The 12,589-nt window shown below is 44.0% G+C and overlaps 1 long non-coding RNA gene across 3 annotated transcripts in view; it reads right to left on the bottom strand.

Moving 5' to 3' along the window:
• Nucleotides 1-2,054: 2,054 nt before the first annotated feature.
• Nucleotides 2,055-12,589, bottom strand: part of LOC309638411 — a 65,050-nt gene continuing 54,515 nt past the window's right edge. Inside the window, exons 2-3 of one of the 3 annotated variants that reach the window (XR_014251101.1) lie at nucleotides 12,364-12,446; nucleotides 2,055-11,567 (exon numbers count right to left, since the gene is read on the bottom strand). This is a non-coding gene — a long non-coding RNA (uncharacterized lncRNA). Of the gene's footprint in view, nucleotides 12,447-12,589 lie in introns of all 3 variants that reach the window. The other 2 variants (XR_014251102.1, XR_014251100.1) reach the window with 2 other exon arrangements.

Genomic DNA, 12,589 nt, shown 5'->3' with positions numbered 1-12,589 from the left:
CGGGAAGATCCCACATGCTGCGGAGCAACTAAGCCCAGGTGCCACAACTACTGAGCCTGTGCTCTAGAGCCCGTGAGCCACAGCTACTGAAGCCCGCATGTCTAGAGCCCATGCTCCGCAACAAGAGAAGCCCCTGCTTGCCGCAACTAGACAAAAGCCCGTGCACAACAACGAGTACCCAACATAGCCAAAAAAAAAAAAAAAAAATTTGAAAACCAAAGAACTGCTTATCCGAGAAGTTATGAGATGGAAGAAAGTGTGGGAATTAAAGAACAGAAAAAAAAAAAAAAAAATCCTTGAAAACTCAAACCATGAGAATGAAACAGGTTGTGAATGACAAAGCAGCCAGTTAAAATCTCTAACTGAAACTATACTGAAGGTGATACATTTGTCTGCTCTGTTTAGAGAAGATTATGGATGATGGCAACTTCGAATGAGATGAAATGAGATGAAAATAGTGAACCGCACGTGGCTGCCTAAACTGTCAGTCAGAAGTCACTTTGAAGAAATTCATTGATGCTGCTAACTTAAATGTTTCCTTAAAAGGGTTTAAAAGAGAAGACCAGGAATTATTTTAAATTATTTGAATAAAATCAAATGGATGAAGAGCTTACAGGTCAAATGAAAAGTTTCCAAACTGAACAAATATCTTAACGTTTAAAAATTCACAACCTAAAGGTGAAAGTCAAGAACTTCAACTGAAACTTCAAATACCGCCTGAACTGTGTCAAGAACACGCAGTGAAACTTTGCAGAAAACCAATCGAGGAAGTAATTTACCTCTGAGGGAAAAAACTTCCTAAAACATAGGAAAGCATCAGCAGCATGAATTGGAGACACAGCTCCAACTGGAAGATGGCTGAAGATCTGGAGAAAGAATTACAATGAACAACTTCCTTCTTGGAAAGCTAGATGGACTATCTCCCACGGGAAAAAAGCCCAAGAGAGCTGGTTGGCAGCTGCATCAACTGAAAAAAAGCTCAATGGACTAAGAAAAGGAAATGGCTGTACCAGACAAAAATCGGCTGAAGCTGATTAAATTTCCAATTTTCTCAAGCAACCCTACAGTGGGCTGATTAATGGCCACACCCTACTGTCTGGATCCTGTGTATATGTCATGTCACGTGGCAAAAGGGACTTCACAGAGGTCATTAAGGTTACGGATCTTGAGGTGAGGACTATCCTGGACTCACCAGATGGACCCAACCTAGTCACTTCAGACCTTAAAGCCAGAGAAATTTCTCCAGCTGGAGCCAGAGAGACGCAGCCAGAAGAGGAAGTCAGGGAACTTCCAAGTGGGAGAAGGATTCACTGCACTGCTGAGGTGTAGGTGTCCAAGTGCAAAGATTGAAAAAGGCCTCTAGAAGCTACAGCCAGCCCCCGGCTGACAGCTGGCAACAAAACAAGGACCTCAATCCTACAGCTGCAAGGAACTGAGTTTTGCCAACAACCTGAATGAGCCTGGAATGAGCCTCTCTATAAGAGCCCAGCCCGTCAGCACTTTGATGCAGAGAAACCAGAGAGCAAAGCCACACCTCTAACTTACAGAACTAGAATAAATGTGTGTTATTTTGAGGACTAAGTTGAGACCTAATGCCCTTCTATTCAACAAGCAGCCCTGGGCATAGGTCCAAGAGGATCAGTGCATCCCCTGAGCAATCAGGTCCCTGGGGGAAGAGGAAGGTTAAGGAGTCTGGAATGCAGGTCACATGCAGGTTTGATTCAGCTTTCAAGGCATCTGACCCCTGCATACCCATGGCCACGGGAAATTTTCCTGCATTCTCTCTCTTTAAAAGTCATTTTGAGGGCTTCCCTGGTGGCGCAGTGGTTGAGAATCTGCCTGCCAATGCAGGGGACATGGGTTCGAGCCCTGGTCTGGGAAGATCCCACATGCCGCAGAGCAACTAAGCCCGTGAGCCACAACTACTGAGCCTGCGCGTCTGGAGCGTGTGCTCCGCAACGGGAGGGGCCGCGATGGTGAGAGGCCCGCGCACCGCGATGAAGAGTGGCCCCCGCTTGCCGCAACTAGAGAAAGCCCTCGCACAGCAACGAAGACCCAACACAGCCATAAATAAAATAAATAAATAAATAAATAAAGTAGCTATTAATTTTTTTTTTAAAAAGTCATTTTGAGTCATCCGTTTTTAGTTTAACTACTATTTTTTAATTGAGGCTACATCTGCTGATAAAATTACAATTCCTAAGGTAGTGTTTTTCAAATATAGGTGGTTGTTATGTAATTCTTATGCATACATTTTTTCCACTTCACTGGACCCTGTAGAGAATAAGTCATATAAATATTGTATTTTGTTTAAAATAAAAGGTCTAATTTATTTATTTATTTATTTATTATTTTTGGCTGCATTGGGTCTTCGTTGCTGCACGCGAGCGGGCTTTCTCTAGTTGTGGCAAGCGGGGGGCTACTCTTTGTTGCGGTGCACAGGCTTCTCATTGCGGTGGCTTCTCTTGTTGCAGAGAAAAAATAAATTAATTAATTAACTAATTAAAATAAAGTAAAAGGTCTATTATCACTTAAGCCATCATTGAACTTCGACATGACCAGATGGAAACATTCAAAAGAATAAAGATCATTTCTATACCCTATGAGCTGTTATTAGAAATCCATAAAAGTAGGCTGATACTTACCACAAAGCTTTTTGATTGTTTTTAAAAACAACACACACACAGACCCGAATGACAACACCACCCCCAGCTAACCTTAGTCCTATAATATTTTTATAATCACTAATTCATAGATGAGAGGATTTGACATTTGCATTTGTTTCTTACTTTTCCATTTTTTAACCTTTATCTTGTTTAGGATATTCTTTACTGTTTAAATGTCTCTAAATGTTATGCAGTCAACAAGTTTGCCTTTTGTGAAAAACCTAAAGATACTTCTTGAGCTGTTGTTACATCTAGCAACCTGCTAGGTGCTGGAGATCCGAGATGACTAGGCCTTGGCTGGTTGTCCCTGGGGGCCGGGGGGTGGTGAGGGAGAGGCTGGGAGACAGACGTGTAAACAAGTGATTGTTGGATGATGCAATATGTGTAACTCCAGGGTGTGTGCAGAGCCTCATGGCACCGCCACAGGGCATGCAAATTCTACCTGCAGGGGTCAAAGCAAAAGAGGCAAACTTCCAGCTGAATTTTTAAAAAGATTTAGGGATTCAGTGTTTCTGTGGGTCATGCACTACGTTCAAAGAGCATTATAAAGTCTATACTCTTGCCTCTCTTGAATTTTGCCAAGAAATTTAGCAAGGGTTTTCCCCTCATGGCCTCTAATATCATCTCTGGAAAGGAATCTAAACTGAGAGTTGGAAAACTGGCGTTTTATACCTAAATCCAGCATCTACTAAACAAATGGTTTGGGCCTCAGTTTCTGAAAAAATGGCACTTAATCATAACCATCCTGCTTACCTCGTAAAATGATTGTAAAGATGGAATTAGATCACGTATGTGAAAACACCAGGGCACTCTACAGATTACTCCAGGTCCAAACATTTCTGTACTGAGTTGCCTGTGGCTGATGTGAATGACTGTCGTGTATTAAAAGAACAGATTTATCAGAATAATAAAGATATTTGATTCCTTAGAGTTCCACAGCACCGTTCTTCTGAAGCTTTGCACATCTGTTCTCTCTTTGGCCTCCTAATGTCTTTCCAGGATAGGCTGGGGCACGTGTTACTGCCCCAGACTTGCAGAAGAATGAAGAAGATGAAGTCATAGGGTGGAATCTGGACTTGAACTCCAGCTCTTGCCTTCAGACCATCCCTATACACATATGGTGCCCAGAGCGCCAAGGAGGAATGGCTGTGATGCTTCCTAACAGATTATTTTAATAGCCATTCAGAAGAGATAAGGATATATTTATTCCAATTACAAATGCTCAACAGTAAAGTTCATTCTCTTCAATATTCAACTGGAAATAGTAAATCATGCCTCTAAAATATAAAGGAGAAAGCACTGCCTGCCTGACTGCCCAGGCTCCCACCTTCCTCCCAGTAGTCCGCACAGCTGTGGGGACCTCCCTGCTCTGTTCTGCTCCAGACATGCCGGGCACAGAATACCCTTCCCCATCTCCACCTGTGGAAATTCCTCTCCTCCCTAAGCTCAGCTCAAATGCCACTCCTCCCTAATCCCAGATGCCAGAAATAGGTTCCTCAGCTTAGACAAGTGGGTAAGAACCCAGGCCCCCAGGAAGCCTGCCTGAGTCTGAATCTCCGTCCTGCTACTTTCTAGCCACCTTTCTGCCTCTGGTCCCTTATCTGTAAGGGGGAAGCTATGGTGGCCACGCTAATAATGGCATGGTCATTACAGGGTTATTAAAGGGATTAATAAGATAACACATGTGGCACACACTTGATGGCACATGCAATACCCAATAAATACTAGCAGTCAAATTCTCTTCTTTTCCTATGCAGGTTTTCCGTCCTGCACCAGGTAGCCAGTTCCCTGAGGATGGGAATTCATTCCCTGGCACCCCTTGCCTGGTACATAAGTGTAGGTTCCAGCTCTGTCGTTTATGATATCCGCGAACTTGGCCTATCATTTAATTTCCTAAAGTCTCAGTCTTTATCTGAAGCCTGAGATAATGGGGTTAACATGGAAATCAAAGCCAATAATGTGTATTAAACCACATGGCACAGTGCCAGTAAATACGTAATTAAGCAAATATATTTAGCCACTGTTTGGTGATTAAGAGTTTATATGAAAACTGTATTAAAGGGTTAAGGCTCTGATGTCACAGTGTTCCTCAGACAGTATTTTCTGACCTTTACAGTTAAAATTACAGATCAAAATTTGCGGATTGAAAAAAGAGAGAGAGAGTAGTGTTAGGAGGCTCAGGGCTGGGAGGACCGCAGGAGGCAGCCTTATGAGATCTATTCTCCAAGAGAGACAAGAAGCCCTCAACTCTACTCCTAGAAGGAGGCCATGGCCTCCTCCTGATGAAGGGGGAGGAAATGGGGAAGGGAGAGCCAGTGGGGGAGAACATAAGGGACAAGTAAGATGAAGAAGAGGGAGGCAGAGGGACAGAGGATGAGGGAGACTTGGAGGAGGAAGGGGAGAAAGAAGGAGACAGACAGAGGGGACAAGGGGACCAGAGCGGCTCTGTGACTGAGCAAGCACACACCTAAGGGTCGTTGGATGGAGTATTACAGCCCAGGAGGGTGTTGGGAAAATCTAAGGGGGTAGTCGTCCCAACACTTGCAGGTTGCATATGGTAAGTAGACTACACAGGCAGGTCCCACAACTCAAAGAAGAGTCCCACATCCTGCTTTTTAAAATTTTATTTTATCAATATTTATTATGTTTTAAAAGTCATTTAATGGACTTCCCTGGTGGTCCAGTGGTTAAGAATCCATGTTGCAATGCAGGGGACGCTGGTTTGATCCCTGGTCGGGAAACTAAGGTCCCACATGCAGCGGGGCAACTAAACCCGCGTGCCACAACTAGAGAGAAGCCCGATCACGCACCGCAACGAAGCAAAGAGCCCACGCGCTGCAACGAAAGATCCCGCGTGCCGCAACTAAGACCCGACGCAGCCAATAAATAAATAAATTTTTTAAGTCATTTAATAATGATGGTTTATATATCCTATTTTTTAAATTAATTAATTAACATTTAAGTATAGTTGATTTACAATGTTGTGTTAATTACTGCTGTACAGCAAAGTGATTCAGTTATACATATATATATATTCTTTTTTTACATATTCTTTTCCATAATGGTTTATCATAGGATATTGAATACAGTTCTCTGTGCTTTACAGAGAACTTGCTGTTTATCCACCACATCCTGCTTAACCGTGGAACTAATTCAGGAAGATGACAGATTCAGGACTCGACCCTATTTTCCATATTAACACATAGTATTTTTTTGCTTGGTTTTGATATAGGCTGAATATACCAGTAATGCCACTAAATTAGAAAGAAAACTGTATGTTGCTTTGTTGATAACTTTTTTTTTAAAGCAGAGGATGATTGTAGGTTGTCTTGCTAATGACTTTACTTGGCTTCCTCACCACCAAAGATCTCAGCTCCTGTGGTGAAGGCCACAGGCGGTGGGTGCATGAGTCACATACACACCCTCGATTCAGTGCATCCTTGCCCATGTGGCTTTGCAGAGACTCCACACGTAGGTGCAAGCATTTGGCTACAGCACTATGACTTTACTCTAGTGGGCCCTGAGCAATAAACATCAAACTATTTCATTTCCATTTATGTTCCTTTTATTTTTTCTTTATGTTTCAGGTGGAGCATTATACTGATTGTATAAGTAGGTTAGATTATCTATGAAAGTCATTTTAGGATAAAAGAGTTCAATTTTTTTTCTTGACAGGGGGTACTGGGGAGGATGGGATTGAACCCCTGCCCTAGAAGCATTTCTGACCATCCTTTCCCTTAGTTCTCCTCCCTCTTGCCCACTTCAACAGTAGGAGGTGCTGGCCTGCAGGAGCTCCCCCAAAAGGCACTGGACCCTAGCCCTCTCTGTCCTGGGTCTCTGACCACCACCCCCTGCCAAATGTGTGCTCTGTAAGGAAATAAGGAGACCTGCAAATAGTCACTGTCACTAATTTTATCATATAATAACATGATTTTTAAAAATAAAACATTTAATTTTTAGAAAGTTGTGGTATTTCTGGTGAGTGGGCCTAGCTGGAGAAAATGTAACTGCTTAAAAATGGGGCCCACATGGCCTTCGTCATTCCAAGATCGAGAGACCTCTTTAAAAACACCCAATCATGAATCCCTCCAGCTGGACTGAGAGGCCGTCTCATTCTGTCCACTTCCTGCAAAGATGATCCTGCAACCTTGGGCAAGTACATAGACCCAAATTTTGCATTAGCTGAAAAGGATATAAGGACACTTATTTTCAGTGAGGAAAACATTACAACATTCAGATCCAGGAGGGGAGTTTTTCCCAGGTAGGAAGCCAACAGGGTAACGGTGAAAGCTAAGACTTTGCAGCCAGATGCCCCAGGTTCCTCAGTTCAGCTCTTGTGATCAGCGAGTTTTACTTATCACCCCTGTAATTCAGATTCCCGGGCTGTCGAGTGAGGGCACCAATGGCACCTGCCTCACACAATGCCTGTGGGGATGAAAAGAGTTATCTGCTGTCAGCACCTAGAGGAATCTTTGGCGTGGAGGAATCACTCGGTAAGTGCTAGGTATCAGGATTCTTCTTCCCGGGAAATTTCCTTCCTTTGACTCCGGCGGGCCCCCCGGGGAAGCGGGGAGCACTGCAGAACGACTCAGCAGTGCTTGTTGCGATCCTGCTATGCCAGGTGCACGGTGCTCTTTCTATCCATGTCATCAAACACAGATCAAATTAGAGGGGAAAGCTCTACAGGAAAACAAAGACACCAGAGAATTCCCCTCTGACAGACACAGACCAAGACAAAAGGAGTTATGTGAACACGAGCCATATATTCAGAAGAGTTTAGACAATACGTTTCTTTGTTATATTGCATGAGTTCATGGCACCCAAAGACGCTGCAAATACAGGAGGACAATAGCTGACATATCAGGTTTTGCAGTCATACTACCAGTGGCTGACTGTTTGCCAAACTGCCTTCGGCTTCGGCCCTGAATTCACATAACAAAAAGAGGAGAGTATTAAAATGCTCACTTCCATTTGGCTTTAAAAGTCCCAGCTTAGCTGAAAGATAAATCAAAACTAAAACCAGAATGTAGCCCGTTGCATTTGATGCAGGATTATTAGTTTATTCCTTTCCTGAGGTATCTAAATAGGAAGAGAGAGGGTGTTTCACAAACATAAGCAGAGGGGAAGCCTGCACAGAATTTATCTGAGTTATTAGTTTACATCAGTCCATGGGTGTTGGACTAGTTTTCTAGGGCTTAACAAATGACCACAAATTCGGTGGCTTATAACAATAGAAATTTATTCTTTCACAGTTCTGGAAGCAAGAAGGCCAGAATCAAGGTGCCAGCAAGGTTGGTTCCTTCTGGAGGGCTGCGAGGGAGCACCTGATCCGTGCTTCCCTCCCAGCTTCTGGAAGTTACCAGCCATCCTTGGCATTTCTTGGCTTGTAGCTACATGACTCCAAACTCTGCTTCTGTTGTCACATGGCCGTCTTCTCCCTATGTGTCCCTGTGCTTCACATGGCATTCTCCTCTGTGTGTCTGTGTCCAAACTTCCCTTAGGGTGCTGGATTGGAGCCACCTTAATGACCTCAACTTACCTCGATTACATCTCCAAAGACCTTTATCCCAAATAAGGTCACATTCCCAAGTACCAGGGCTTAGGATTTCAACATCTCTTTTGGGAGGACGCAATGCAGACAATAACAGGTGATGAGTTTGCTAATTGCTAAAGAGAATTTAGAGTCAATCAAGTTCTGCCCACTGGCTTTAGTATCTTCATTCCTTATATGAGGAGGGCAAACAGACTTGATTTGGGTAGGGATAACTCTCTTCTAGTTTTCACTTGAGTTCTGTTTTGATATTTTTTTCAGTTTTAGAAGAAATGGTATTTGCCTTGTCTCTAAATCTATTATTAACTCTTTGTGTAGATAAGTCACCCCAGAAGGTAAAATTACAAAGGCTGTTGAGTTAGTCATTGTTGGGCATGACATGGGAGAAAGAAAATAGAGGCCACCTCAGAGAAGTTCCTCCACTCTTGCCAGAGGCTGGCTGTGTGCAAAGAACTTCACCAGCTGGGAGGGAAAGTAGCAAATGGGGCCCCTCTCTTCAAAGAAAGCCTGGAATAACATATTCCAGCCCCTTCTGTATCTTAAAAGCAGACATGAAGTTTGCTTTAAGGCTATTAGCTTCCAAAATTACAAATGTAAGATCGAAGGGAAACAACAGTGACATAGTTCCATGCAGGCAAAATGGTTCCTCCCTTCCCCATCCTTTAGGAAAAAACAATAACAAAAAATTGCTTGTGGAGAGTATGAAAGTTATTTACCTGTTTGTTTTGTCTGTTTATTTATATCATGGGTCAGAAATAGGGGCCCACGTGCCAATTTGACAGCTGCCTGTTTTGTGAATAAAGTTTTATTGAAACACAGCCACCCCTATTTGTTTTATTATCTATCGCTGCTTCACACTACATGGCAGAACTGGGTGTTGCCAGCAAAGCCTGAAACATTTACCATCTGGCCCTTAACAGAAGAAGCTTGCCAATCCTTTAGATTTAGGGAATTAGGAACTAAAGGATATCACGAGGCACCAACACCCTACTCATGGATTACCAGTAGTAACTTGCAACCTCTTGGCACTGCCATTTCTTTAACAAGCCTATGAGCTTAGTGGTAAACACTTGGAATTTGTGCCTATTGGTACAAGCCAGGCAGGGTTGAAACAACCAAAAACCCCTAGCAATCATAAGAATAGGGATGCCAAAAGCAGATACTTTTAAGAATCAGAATCCCAGGGACTTCCCTGGTGGCGCAGTGGTTAAAAATCCGCCTGCCAATGCAGGAGACACGGGTTCAAGCCCTGGTCCGGGAAGATCCCACATGCCGCGGAGCAACTAAGCCCGTGCGCCACAACTACTGAGCCTGCGCTCTAGAGCCCGCGAGCCACAACTACTGAAGCCTGCGTGCCTAGAGCCTGTGCTCCGCAACAAGAGAAGCCACCACAATGAGAAGCCCGCACACCTCAAAGAAGAGTAGCTCCCGCTCGCCGCTACCATAGAAAGCCTGCGTGCAGCAACGAAGACCCAACGCAGACATAAATCAATAATAAATTAAAAAAAAAAAAAAAGAATCAGAATCCCAGAACTGATAGAAAAGAAGACTGAATCACAGTCTAGGATAGCCTTCTAGGGCTTGAAGCAGGGTGTGGATGAAGAATGCCGCCTGCCATATCAGTAAACCAAGGATGCTGCAGCCATCAAGCCCTCAGCCACTGCAGCCAAGCCCAACGGTGCACCCTGAGGGGCTTCAGGATGGAAAAAAGGAGGATAATGGCCCCAGATAGCTAAGGTGCACATCAAAGGAATGATTTCAGTGAGCCCAGACTCTTGTACCTTCCCATACATGGAAAAGTGCTAAAATCCTTAACTTGAGATGTCTGGTTTTCTTTAATTAACAGTAACCTTTTGATGTACCAACTCCCTGGTTTTTGTTGCAAAAACTCTATATCCCGGCTCCTCCTTTACTCTTCGAAGCAGTTCCTCACGGCTATCTGAGAGGCTGCCTCCCGGGCTCAAGTCCTCAGCAAGTCCACCAAATAAAACATAATTCTCAACTTTTAGGTTGTGCACTTCTTTTCAGTTGACAAGGGGATAAAATCCTCTTCTTATGCTTGTTGATAACCACTTTCTGGTGTTGGGATGAAATCTGGCACTTCTCCCTGCTACTGTCATTCTTGTACTTTGTCCCCTCCTTTGCTTGGGTCACCAAACCATGGGAGGGTATCCCCAAACAGTGCTGGAGACCCCTGAGCCGTTCACGGGGTCCCCCCCCAGAGCACCTCAGACCCAGTGCTCTATAAAAAGCACCTGCCATTCTGTCCCGGGGGCTGAGGCTCCTCTCCCAGCTCCCACACCCCTCTCCCCGGCCTATGGCTTTGATCGGGTGTGCCCGTATTCTCAACCCAAACTGTCTTTCCGGCCGGACCCTATGGATGAATGCCTCGGCTGAACTGTCTGCCTGGCTTCGCATCAGATCATCTTTGAATCCAGGCTCTGCGTCGAAAGTGCCAGACCTGATCTAGCCCAGTCCGCTCTGACCTCATTATTTTTCCCCTAAGGGCACAATGTCCAATCTCTACCACTAAGCCACAGGGACTTCGATGTACTATATTGGCTGTTGCCTTTTTGCTGAATCTGTCTTTCCATGACAGTTTCTGGGTTAACCCAACTTAGAATATACCAGAACCTGAAGGGGCTGCTAATCTTTTATGTCCTAGGAGAATATATATATATATATGGCATTTAGAAGCTTGCCTGACTATAATAAGCACCTAATACATGGTAGTTTTTATGTTATTATGTTATCTGAGCCAGCGACTGTAGTTTCTTAAGTGCTACCCAGTATTCAGAGAGCTTCTTAGAACCAAGCGTTTACTTTTAAGAACAGGATTTGTCTTCAGGTTATTGAAACTGTGGTCTTACCTAGGATCTCTCTTGAATATTTCTCAATTCCTATTTCCAAGTGGAGAAGGAAAGCTTGGGAAATGTGCCTTTAAGTAGAATGAGAAGGCAAGAATACCTGTATTTATTTTTCTTATTTTATTTTTAAGCCACTGAAGCTCAGTTGGGCCAATAGATAAGCGATCCTTGAACTGTCACAAGCTTTGTCTAAAACAGAAGCATGTTTTTCATCTTCTCAACAGAATGTCTTTTATACTTTTCCATGTAGCAAGGATTGTTTTTCCCCAAATACTAGCACAGAAAGAACTACTCAGAGTCAGAGATAGCATATTTACCCAACATAACTGCAGCCCTCCAGGGTCATCTATTTTCATGTGCTTTTAGATGATCCATGATTATGATGTGCTGAGTATTTACTGCTCATTTGTTGAGCTTCAGGTCTCTCCCATCCTGGTGTCTTGTCCTTTGAACTCTTTGTCCAGCCAGCCCTGGGAGACAGGGCTGCAGGAAGGGGTGTAATAGAAATCAGGAAGCAAAGGTGCTGGTTCCCCAGCAGCGGCCAAACTAGGAACGGACCTGTTTCAAAGATTATTTGGGACAAACACATGCTGTACTGTTCCCAACACTACCTGTCCAGTGTCTGCTCCAGAAGCAGCCACGTGGGGTGGATAATAATTAATGGGCCTGTAGGGACCAGACCGGTAACTTGGTAACCACAGGGAAATTTTAGACAGTGGGCCTGGCTCCAGATATGAGATAATCTGTGATCTTTAGAATCAGGCCTCATTTAGAAGAGCTGGAGCTGGAGTTGAGCCCATACTAGCCTGCAGGTAAGAGGGCCTCCCTGAGGCGTTTTGTCTAACACAAAGCCCAGAAGATTCCTTCTATCTTGGACTTGCTTTATTGTTGCCCTCATCACACAATATCATAAATATTTCTCCATATTCTCCACTAAATTCTGAGCTCCTTAAGTGGTATGATCATATAATTTTCATGTTTAGATCCCCAATGCCCGTCAATCAGCCAATTCACTAACCAATCAATTCATTTCAGGTGAAAAAGAACACTGTACCACACACCCCTCAATTAGACCAAGCAGTTGAGATACTAATGGGGCTTTACGGACTCCTCCAGGGTGGATTAAATGTGGCATCTTCCTTTCTCCTACCTCATTCTCTGGGTCATTCACAAATGGACTGGGAATGTTGGTCCCCCTTGTGTCTTAAAACTAAAAGGCTCTGTCTGGTTGTGGGGCGATGGAAGAACACTTGGGACTAATGAAATTTTTCCCACCTACCTGCCAGGTGGCATGAACGTCGTCTAAGCCTAGATGCAGGGATTCACCCAAATGCTTGCTGTCATCTACTGCATCATCCTCTTCTAGGAAAGAAAACAGCTTCCATATCTCTGTGCCCCTGAATGTTCTTGGTCTAATCTGACCAAAGGCAGCTCTTGGCCTTTCAGTGCCAATAGCACTGACCATCCTAGTACCTACAGTGTCACCCTGACCAAGCACTCTGGAG

The sequence above is a fragment of the Balaenoptera physalus genome (assembly GCF_965194825.1).
Source record: "Balaenoptera physalus genome assembly, chromosome: 11".
NCBI classification, from domain to species: domain Eukaryota; kingdom Metazoa; phylum Chordata; class Mammalia; order Artiodactyla; family Balaenopteridae; genus Balaenoptera; species Balaenoptera physalus.
Note: the sequence above shows the minus strand (reverse complement) of the source record. Positions and strands in the feature narration are given on the sequence as shown.